Here is an 11178-nt window from a genome sequence, read left to right on the forward strand (position 1 = left end):
GCTGCCTAATGAAAATTCTTCCTTTGTCTGGGTTAAGGAGAGATGGAGGGAAGGAGAGGCAGGGAGGGTGCCAAGGCACAGCACAGTCTCTAAAAGGTTCATCATCAAAGCTATATAAAGATTGTTTGAAGGAAATTGAGAAATTTAGCCAGGAGAAAAGAAGCAATGGGTAAGAGGCTGACAGTTTCCTTCATATGTCTGGAAGTTTGATATGTAGAAGAAGGGTATGACTTGTTTTGTTTTGACCCAGAGGGTGGAACTAAGAGCTATGTCTTGAAATTTGAAAATAACATCTTTAGCTTTGATATGAAGAACTTGTTAATAGACCTGGGCAACGGTGGAATTTATTCATTCGGTAGAAGTAATAGTTTTGGCCTCATTAGAGATCTTCAGGCCAAGAGTAAATGTCTACTTATCAGGTATGTTAAAATGGGAACTGCTTTTCAGATACAAGATGGCTTTGATGCTTGCTGAGGTCTATTCCAACTAATAAAATCATTCAAATTATACCAAAGGAAGAGATACTAAAAATACCTTGCATTTATATTATATATCAAGGCTTAGAAAGCATTTTACATAATTTATTTCATTCGATCCTCAGAATAAAATTTAGAGATGGATGTCATTATTATTCCCATTTTGTAGGGGGGAATCTTAGGTGGAATATAACTAACTAGCCTAGGGTAACACATCTGGATGAGTATGAGGCAGTATTCAAATTTGTCTTCTTGAATCCAGTCTAGTATTATGCCACCTAGCATTTCTATTAAATGCTGAATCTATCTCTTTTACTTTATTTTATTTCTTCTCACTCCCACTTCTGATAAGGAAGAGGACTGAAAGGAGATGACCATAGGCTTTTTTTAAAAATTCAATTCCAAATACAAAACTGGAATTGAGAAAAAGAATAATTTTTACTCCTATCTGTTGATTATAGTAAATCTGTACTTTGTATAATGATTACAACTCACCTTTTTCAATCTATTCTTTTTTATGGAAAGTTTTCAGATTCATTATATCACTTCTACCTTCAGTCTCTCTCTCTCTCTCTCTCTCTCTCTCTCTCTCTCTCTCTCTCTCTCTCTCTCTCTCTCTCTCTCTCTCTTAACACACACATATGACATCAGTTGGACATTGCTATTTGTAACTAAAATTTGAAACTACTCTTTGGTAGCTGAGTGTCTATCTGTTAAAGACTTAATTTTGTATTTGAATAGTAGTAAGAGACTTGAGGAAATTCTAGATGACTAATGAAGAAATAGGAATCAAATATTAAAGGAAATAATTCTCACTGGCAAAAAATACAAGCCATTTATTTTAACCTCTATGCCTGAATATTTTCAGTTTATTAGAAATAATTTTATATATTTGGTAGTTGTAAATATAGTTTGTAACAAACTGTTTGCCAACAATTAATAAAGGGACAGAAATTAAAGTACCAATGCAAAACATACATATGTTTCCTGAAACTACTTTATATAGCATATTCCCTGTCAAAGAAGGGGGAAATTTTTTGTGTAGACAGAAAAATTAAGAATGCTTTGGAACTAATGAGGAACACCACCCATACAAAGATTTGGCAATATTCAAGATTACACTGGGCTATACTCCAGAGTTTATAACTTGAGAGATGGTATGGTGGATGAAGATCTCACCTTTGAATCAAAAGTAATGGATTTAAGAACAAGCTTGTCAAATTAATCTTCTTGAATTTCAGTATTCTTATATATAACCATAAAAACCTAGAATTTTATATTAGAAGGTACTGCTACATCCAACAAATCCAGTGTATACCAGAAAAGTTATTTCCATGAATCTATACCTATAACTATGTATATGGACATGCATTCAAATTGGCATATAATCTATACACGTATGTACATATGCAGACATGTATATTTTTAACAAGCCATCATTCAACCACTACTTATAGATGTGCAAGGAAGGAGAATTTTCCCCCACTTTTAAGGGATCCCATTCCACTTTTGGACAGCTCTCATTATTATCCTAAAATCTCAATTTGATTCTTTGCTGCTTTCACCTGTTGTGCCCACCCCAGTCTAATCCAAAAAAGAAGAGATATAATTACTCTTCATATGAAAGTCTGTGTCTCCAATGAATCTTCTTTTATCATGTTTTATATGACACAACCTTGTGGTCCTTCATTATTGTAGTTGTGCTCCTTTGAACACTTTCTAGCTAGGCAAGGATCAGACTATCAAGCTTTTTCTTATATTACCTTCACAATGTTCTTGTGGATAGGAAAGGAGGCCTGGAAGTATAATTCTAATGGTACAAGAATATTCCCTCTTCAAGTTCAAGAAATTCCTCTGCAATTTATAGTCCCAGAGAATAATTGCCTGGGGATACTGAAACGTTACGTGACTGTCCTAGGTGAAATGACTAGCTCAAGTCTTCCCAATTTTGAGGTAAGCTCTTTTCCCATTATGCTTCTCACATTGCTATCATAAAAACACTATTAATCACTTTATGTGATATGTCCAACACATCTGTAGACATAGTACATAGATGACAACTCATTAGAAGAGCCAGTAGGCAAGATTATCATGCAGAAGGACATAGTTGCATCTAACTGCTGCCAAAATAATCAGAAAGTGAAAAAAAGGAACCGGTTGTAGTGTTAGTATTGTGGAATGACCAGTGTAGCTGATCCCTACCCCCAACCCTCTGTGGACTGATTGCATCTTTCATTTTTCAATAGATTGTCCAATTTTCATACAAATATATACATATTCTGTGGATATACATCCAAAGCAAGGTATGGTAGTAACATAAAGGTTACTATGATATGGAAATAGTTATATATTCATCATAGTCATTGAAGAAGTCAAGATATAAGTTAAAGATTAGGGAATATTTATAAGTCAATTCATTCAAATGTTTGTCTGTACAATTTTACAAAATATTATTATATTTAAAGACTGGTTATATATTGCCAAATCAATTTAAGGACTAAGTTTATTAGTAAATTTCATTATATATATTTATATATATATATATATATATATATGTTCACACATACATATTGTCATTCATTTGTTTTTGACTCTTTGTGAACTTATTTAGAATTGCTTTGCAAAGATACTGGAGTCACTTATTTCCAACTCATTTTACATATGAGGAAACCAAGGCAAAAAGAGTTTAGTTACTTGGTCAGGGTCCCATAGTGTAATAAAGGATTATTGGAGTGATAAATGATAACTAAAGATCAGATCTGCTAATCTCCTCCCTTCCTCCCTTCCTCCCTTTACCCTCCCTAGTTTTCTTCCCTCCTTGTCCCTCCTCCCTTCTTGCCTGCCCTTCCAGTTGATTCCTCTGTTTATGTCTCTAAATCAACTCAGGGTGAGTTTTATTATGTCTCAAATAAAATACTGTTTCTCTTCTTAAAGATTAAGTAAGGGATTTATTGGGGAAGAATGGAAAGCTAAGGAGATGGAAGGAAAGAGTGTTTGGGGTTTCCCTAACACTATAATAATTCCTAGGTTGGAGGATGGTGGAATATAGTTCAGTTTGGGAAAATGGATTAACAGTCCTGGAAATTCAGTCACTATAACACAGCAGAGAAATCAGAGAGATCTGGACTTTGTCCCTCTTTCTTTCTGTCTCCAAGCAAAGGGATCGCTTATACATTTTTGTCTCAAAGGCAAAGAGAGCTGCTTCTTTTCTGTTTCAAAAGCCAAGAGACCCTTCCAACTTCTGTCTCAAAAGAAGTTTTCAGTTTGTTCTAATCCTTTTTCAAAAGTATTTTCTGGACATGATTCCAAATAGAATGTTCTCTTTTGAATGACAGCTCAGCAGTCTCAACTATTGCATCTCTGTTGCAGGCTTTTCCATTTTCTCACTTCCACAACATCACAATAGGTATTAAATATATGATTTGAACTCAAATCTTCCTGATTCTAGGCATAACATTCTATTCACTACATCATGTAGTGTACATGTACCCATATGTAAAATGCATATTATATACACTTGTACCTGTATTCATGAGAATGACATTCATGAATTCTCCAAATATTTACAGTATTTTATTCACATTTCAAGTAGTTGAAGATAGGGTTAAATGACCTTAGTTAATGATTTCCCCTCCTATGTTATGGGTTCAAATTTAGATTTATATTTTATTAAATTAAAAAAAAAAGTTTTCCAGACCCAAGTCTGTTTAAAGTAAAACAATAATATTTTGGGAGAATCTTTCAGTTTTAAAATCTTGTACCATTTTCCCAGGCTGTTTCTGTTTATTAATCATGATCTAGCTGAAGAAAGAATTTGACTTTGGTTCTCTTATCTAAAATTTAAAAAAAAAGGTCCACAACCAAGTTGCATGCTTAAGATTATTTAATAACTGTTAACGAGACCATTTCAATGCATAAATCTAGAATATCATTTATCAACCTAATGAAAAGAAATATTATTATCCTGCAATTTCTTTTCTGATATTGATTTGTAGTGCCCCAAGACCATTTTAAAAATGATCTGTATAGTCCTTATCTGTCATGGAAACAAATTCATTCCTTGGGTGGCTGAGCAACATGAGGGGAAATAAATTTCTCAGAAATGTATCCCCTGAAGGTTGCTATCCATTATTGTTACAAGTTTGCAATGGAAATGGCTTTATTGCTATGTAGAGAATATGATAAAATTTAAAGCCTTGTGAAAGATGCATTAGAAAAACAAATATAATATATGTAATATATTGCCAACAATATATTGCCAGATTTGATACATTTATTTATTCAGACAATGTTTTGAGTATATCAAAGCAAATGTGGAGCAACTCAAATCAAAACATTAATTCAAAGAGTAATAAAAATGAAAAATTGATGCCTATATGGAATATGGGAATTAAAACATTCGCCCTTTTCCCCATATGCACCACTTAGGGTTTCAGCTTATATGACAGGTATGAGCTTCATAAATCAAGATTTATTCAATCCATCTGTTTCATTTTATGTCACTCTTCCAGATGATAACTAGTCTGTGCTTTCACATTCCTGTAAAGGTCTTTGTATCTTTCAAGATGATGGGTTACAAAGAAGATGTTTTAGGAGATCCTCAGTTTAATTCCCTCAATTTAGTGTGAGCACAGTCGCATTTAGGATGGCTCATTTCAAAAAGAACCCATCATTCATTGGACTCTTGTTTATGTAGGCCATTTTAACTAACTCCCATAGGAGATGGGAGCTAGTTTTTCATACTAAGACACATTAATACAAATATAAAAAAGAAGATATACACTTTTATTAGCAAAAAAATGTATGTTTGAAACTCAAAAATTGTGTTAAAATAGGAAGATTTAAGAAGACAAAATGAGAAATTAGGAGATCTTTTAAAAATAATGTGATGTCCAGTCCTGGAGACGGGACCTAGGTTCAAATCTGGCCTCAGCCACTTCCTAGCTGTGTGACCCTGGGCAAGTCACTTGACCCCCATTGCCTAGCCCTTACCACTCTTCTGCCTTGGAGCCAATACACAGTATTGACTCCAAGACGGAAAGTAAGGGTTTAAAAAAAATAATGTGATGTCAACAAATAAAACATTGCACGTCTCCGGAAAGTTGTTTGCTTTTTTTTTTTTTAACATAAATAAAAAATCACTTTATCTAATGTAACCATACAGGTACTGCTATGTTGTCAAACTGATCTTCCTAAAGCATAGATCTGACCGTCATCTATTTAATAAATTTCACTGACTCTCTCTTATGTTCAGATCAAATATAAAACCATCATTTATCTTTGAAAGTCCTTTGCAACCTGTCCCTTCCTACCTTTGTGGTCTTCTTACTTTGATAATTTTAAAGGATAGAAATGGGTGTGATATATACATGAAAATCATTCTTGAAGGATTAGCTTTAGGAGACAAATGTCTGTATTGGAAAAAGCTACTGTTCTCAATTCTTTCTTAGAGAATTAATAATTTATGTCAATCTATGTCTTGAATCACTGACTTGAATATTTATGAAAATGATACTTGACATCCATCTACTCAACTCTGTGACACTGGAATCCTTGATAGTTTCATCATACAGGATACTCCATATGCTGACTGAGCATTTTTGCTGACTTCTCAGATCTAGAAAATTCTTCTTTGTTTCTGCTCCTTAACTTCCTTCAAGTCTCAGCTATCATTTTTAAAGATTAAAATTAACTCTCCCCTGATTATGAAGACTAAGTAACCTCTGCCTGTTTTTTAGATTTAATCACCCAAAATGTAAACACCCTACTTAAAAGTTGAGTATGGAGATCTGCCCATTTTTAGATCTAATCACCAAAAGTGTAAACATCCCACTTAATCATTAAGTGGGAGGTCTGTGACCCATGTGTGTAATAGTGAGTGATGAATCAGAATTAAACTAACTGCTCAGAACTTAAAGCAAAGCTTCAATTGTGATTGGTAGGGGTAAAATTAAGGGAAGACACAGGAAGTAATGGAAAAGAAGCATCTTTAAAAGGAGCTGTCACTTCCTGTGAGAGACAGTTCTTCATTCTTTGGAAGTGGAGACTGTAGACAATTCTTCATTATTTGGAGTGGAGACTGGACTCAAGACCCTGTTCCTAGTGAGACTGTTGTTCTAAAATCTCTTCCTTTGAACTGACACATGGTGAGTGAAAAGCTGACTCTTAACTGCTGGATTTTCTGAAAAAAACTAACTTCAGGAGAGACTTACCTTATCCTCTCTCTGATTTTCTTATTTCACTATTTCTATGTTTTGTAAATAAATTATAAATAAATCTCTTTGAAATAAACTAAATTCCTGGTGGCCACACTCTTAAATAATCCAGCCTAACCCTTTTAAAATTAACCCCGTTGCCCCCTTGCAAGTTCTAACTTCTTCTCAAAGCTTTCCCAGTCTTCTTTAGTCTTAGTGCCTTCCCTCCTAGACAGTTCCTAGACAGTTTATTCTTCAAATACCTTCCTTAAGCATAATTGTTTTCATATCTTCCCTATTAAATCATGGATTGATTATGTGGGCTGTTTTTTAAAATTTCCTTCTTTTTCTGTCCCCTTTATTACTAGTACTTAGCACAATGATTGGCACATGGTAACTTTTTAGTAAATACTAGTTAATTGACTAAGACAGCAGCCAGGGTTTTTGTCCCATTACCCCAAAATAGAGTTTTGAGCTTAAATATTTCTGGAAATTTGCAATTAACATAATAAAATATTGGGGTTACATTCCTAAGGACTATTAAATTCTGCCTCTGCCTTTGATTTCCAATCATGGGAAACACATATGAGGGAAAAAAAGAATAAACTCTTCACATGGTGATTTCTCTTTGTTTAGACCTAGATTTTTAATAATTCTCTCATGTGCTAGAGGAGTACATAGTTTTAAGGAAAATAAATAAATATGATATAGTCTTGTAAATTGTAACTGAAAGGTAAGGTATAAGGATATGTACTCTGCAGTTGGAAAAGTCTATTCTCAGTCATTTTTTGTTTAAGAGATTAATAATTTATACCAGTTTATGTCCTCATAAAATCACTAATGATTACTTTGTGAAAATATTTTTAGCATCTACTTTTTACCAGAAACAAAAATATTTAAAATAAAGGGGAAATTACTCAGTATTCATTGCTACACTTTGAAAATACTATTTTCCTGGTGATCATATCACTCTCCTCTGCTTAATAAACTCCACTGGCTCCCTATTGCTTTTAGGATCAAATACAAAATGCTATGTGGCTTTCAAAGACCTTTACAACCTCACCCATTTCTAGATTTCCAGTCTTCTTATATCTTACTCTCTGCCATGCACTCTTCAATTCAATGACATATGCCTTTTGGCTGTTCATTCAAATGACATATTTTTCAGCTCCCAACATTTTCTCTGGCTGTCCCCCTTACCTAGAACTTTATCCTTAAATTCAGTCTGTTAACTTCCTTGGCTTCTTTTATGTCCCAATTAAAATCTTATCTTCTACCAGAAATCTTTCCCAATTCTTAATTTCAATGTCTTTACTCTCATAATTATTTTTATGCTAAATTTTTATCATATATATTTAGTCCATATTTATCCATTAGCCTGTAAAGTCTTTGAGGATAGTAGTGTCTTTTACACATTTATATTCTGGGTATAAAGCCCAGGACCTGGCCCACAGTATGTGCATACAATACATTTATTGAATGATTTGGTTGAACACTAGTCATATGGCTGCCATCAGAGTAAGTTTTAAGACTCGGGATAATAACCTAGATTGTTCAAAATTAACTTTAAAGTCCTTAAAATTTACTGCAATGTTTATGTAACTCTATACTTCCTTTGCAGGAGTCTTCCTATATCTTTTAGTCAGATTCTGTTGGAAACATGACTAAGTGGAAAATTTCAAGTGGATAGATAAGTGGAATAAAATTCACAAAACAAATTTGGCTATCTGAATATGATTCCATCCTCTTTTATCAAGTAAAACATCTTTGGTATCTTTATGCCACCATACTACTTATTTTTTGTTCTACTTTTAAAATGCATTTTGAATATACAAGTCAGAATTATAAGGCTAGAAGAAATTATCAGAACTAATTAAGTTTTTCTTCTCCCCCTTTAAGCATTTTCAAAAGATGAAAATCAACCCTACTTTTTAAGACCACCTTTAAAGTATAACTATAACCTCATTATCATATGCTCTAAATACAGTACCTGAAAAGATTAATATTTTTAAATTCTAAGCCTGTTATTTTTAAGCTCCTTGTTCTATCCATGTGTCCCTCAAATAATGCAGATTCTAAACATTCCATACCTTTTATTCCTATGTGATTCCTGTGTTTTCCTATAAATCATCCAGAGAGGATTTCTGTCTTTGTCTTATTCATTTGTCCTGGTAGTACTGAATTTAAGTTGCCCATATTTTCTACCTCCTCATTTTGTCTATACCTGACTCACCTTCTTTTCCATATCATAAATTGTATTCTTTATACTGATTGTTGAATACAAATTATCACAGGCAATATAATTCAGCCAATCTATATCCAGCAATCATATTTCTTGGGTCTTTTGGGTTATTTGCAATTTAAATTCTTCTGAAAGGGATTTTTACAGTGATGCAGCATAATTGGGAAAATATTATTATTAAATGAAGAAAGATATGGATTTTTAAAGCCCAGTGGAATTGTCCTTTTATGTTAGAGAAGCAACATAATGATTTGGAAAGATCACTAGAGGAACACACTGGACACCTCTCTTCTCATACTGACTCTGCTACTCACTATATGACTAAGTGATTTCTTTCTTTTTTTGAAGGCCTTCCTTTCCTCTTCTGTAAAGTGAGGTGTATGGAGTAGATTTATACAAATGTTCCTTCCAAGTCTATATGTCTAGCTTCTGATGGATCTGAGAACATTGTGGAAAGATGGCAAAGAGTTTTATATTCTAAGCACTTTTTCTATGGGAATTGATTACAACTGGGAAATTAAGGAGGCAAAGAAACTAAGTAAACCTATTTTGGTGGAACTTTCATTAACTTCTGAGACAATGAAAATGAAGGAAAATGAGATGCTGTTAATCATCCCATAGAAAGAAAAAAAAATTAGTCTGCAATGAAATTTTATATATACCTCTATTGTTTAGAAAGTTATTGAAGAATCTTAATCCAGTCCCCAAAGTTATCTTCATAAAAAATAAGACTGAATTATCAACGTGTACACTATACAAAGAAAGGGAAGAGAGTTTTCAAACTCATTTTTCCATCTGCTACATAAAAATGTTGTATAAAAGTAGATATATGGCCTTAGAAAGTCTTCTAGCGACATTTAGATAATGATAATGACCTATAAATGTTTTCATAAAAGATAAAATGGTTGCTCATGACTATTCCTATTTTGACTTTTTGGAAAGAATGACAACAAATAGAGTGTAGATATATTAGATCACTGCATCAATGATTGAAGGATCTGGGATTTTGTTGGAATGGAAATTTCTCCACTGAAATTACTCAGAGGCAGTCTTTGTTTTTGATTCAGAGTTATGGAGTGACTTGCCTAACATTACACAGCTAATAACTGGAAAGAATTAAAGTTTTTCTGACACAAAGGTCAGCAGTACTATCCATTATATCACATTACTATTATATTTTTTTAACAACACATATCTGGAAGTAATAAGAAAAGTACCTCATACTCTATAGTGGCTTTAAAGACCTCTCTTCTACCATAATCTAATTATTAATAGATCAGCACTGATATCACAATGCACTACTATTTCAGTTGTCTTCCCTTTGCTTGTTTCTTTTGCCTTTAAATCTTCCCATTTCTTTTCCAAATTCTATTTTCAGCCTTCAACAAGAGTGAAGCCTGAAACTATCCTTCCCTGGTTGAAGTGTGCTGTTAAATATTACCTTTAGAACTAATAAGAACTAATTTAGTTATTCATATTAATGACCCTGATTTAACAAAGCAGACGCATTAAAAGACATATTGATTGCCTAGAGTATGCTCCCGGATGATCAGGAATATTGAGCACAGAGTTTTATAGAGTCTGGAAACAGGGTTTAATTTCCAGTCGCAGACAATGAGTTGTTGTCATGATTGGCACTTTGTAATTATTTTTAACCCAATTTCATTTGGAAAAAATAGCTATTTGGTCCTAAAGCCATTAGTATAAGATCTTCCTTTATCACATCACAGAATACATCAATTACATATAGTGAGTTATGACAAGAAACATTACCAAGAAAGTCTGTTTAATAATATGTTGTGAATCAAGCTGAAATATGGTTTCTATATGATGAAAGTAGACCTTTAGATGAGGAACTGAAAGTATTTGGGAGCAGTGGGACTTTTCATGTTTTTTCACCATTGTAATTTAGAATAGTTCATTTCTTCAGTGACTGAAACACTGACCAGGGACTATTAACTCAAATTGATAGGACATATCACTAATGAGGCTAAGGCTGGGGTTATTTCCATATGAATGAGTTTACATAATAGTCAGAGTAATAGACATGGCCCAGCATGATGTAGTGGAAGGAATACTAAATTAGCAATCAGATAACATGAATTTAATTCCCAATTACTGGCTATTTGAACTTAAGCAGCATTTAACCTTTTGGGGGGAACTCAGTTTTCTCATCTGTAAAATGGAATCTCCCTGGATAATTCTGAAGTTTCCTATTCAGCTCTAAATCTTAGAAGCCTACTTCTGATGAGCAAATAGCAAGTTA

Source organism: Monodelphis domestica, chromosome 5, assembly GCF_027887165.1.
Source record: "Monodelphis domestica isolate mMonDom1 chromosome 5, mMonDom1.pri, whole genome shotgun sequence".
NCBI lineage: Eukaryota > Metazoa > Chordata > Mammalia > Didelphimorphia > Didelphidae > Monodelphis > Monodelphis domestica.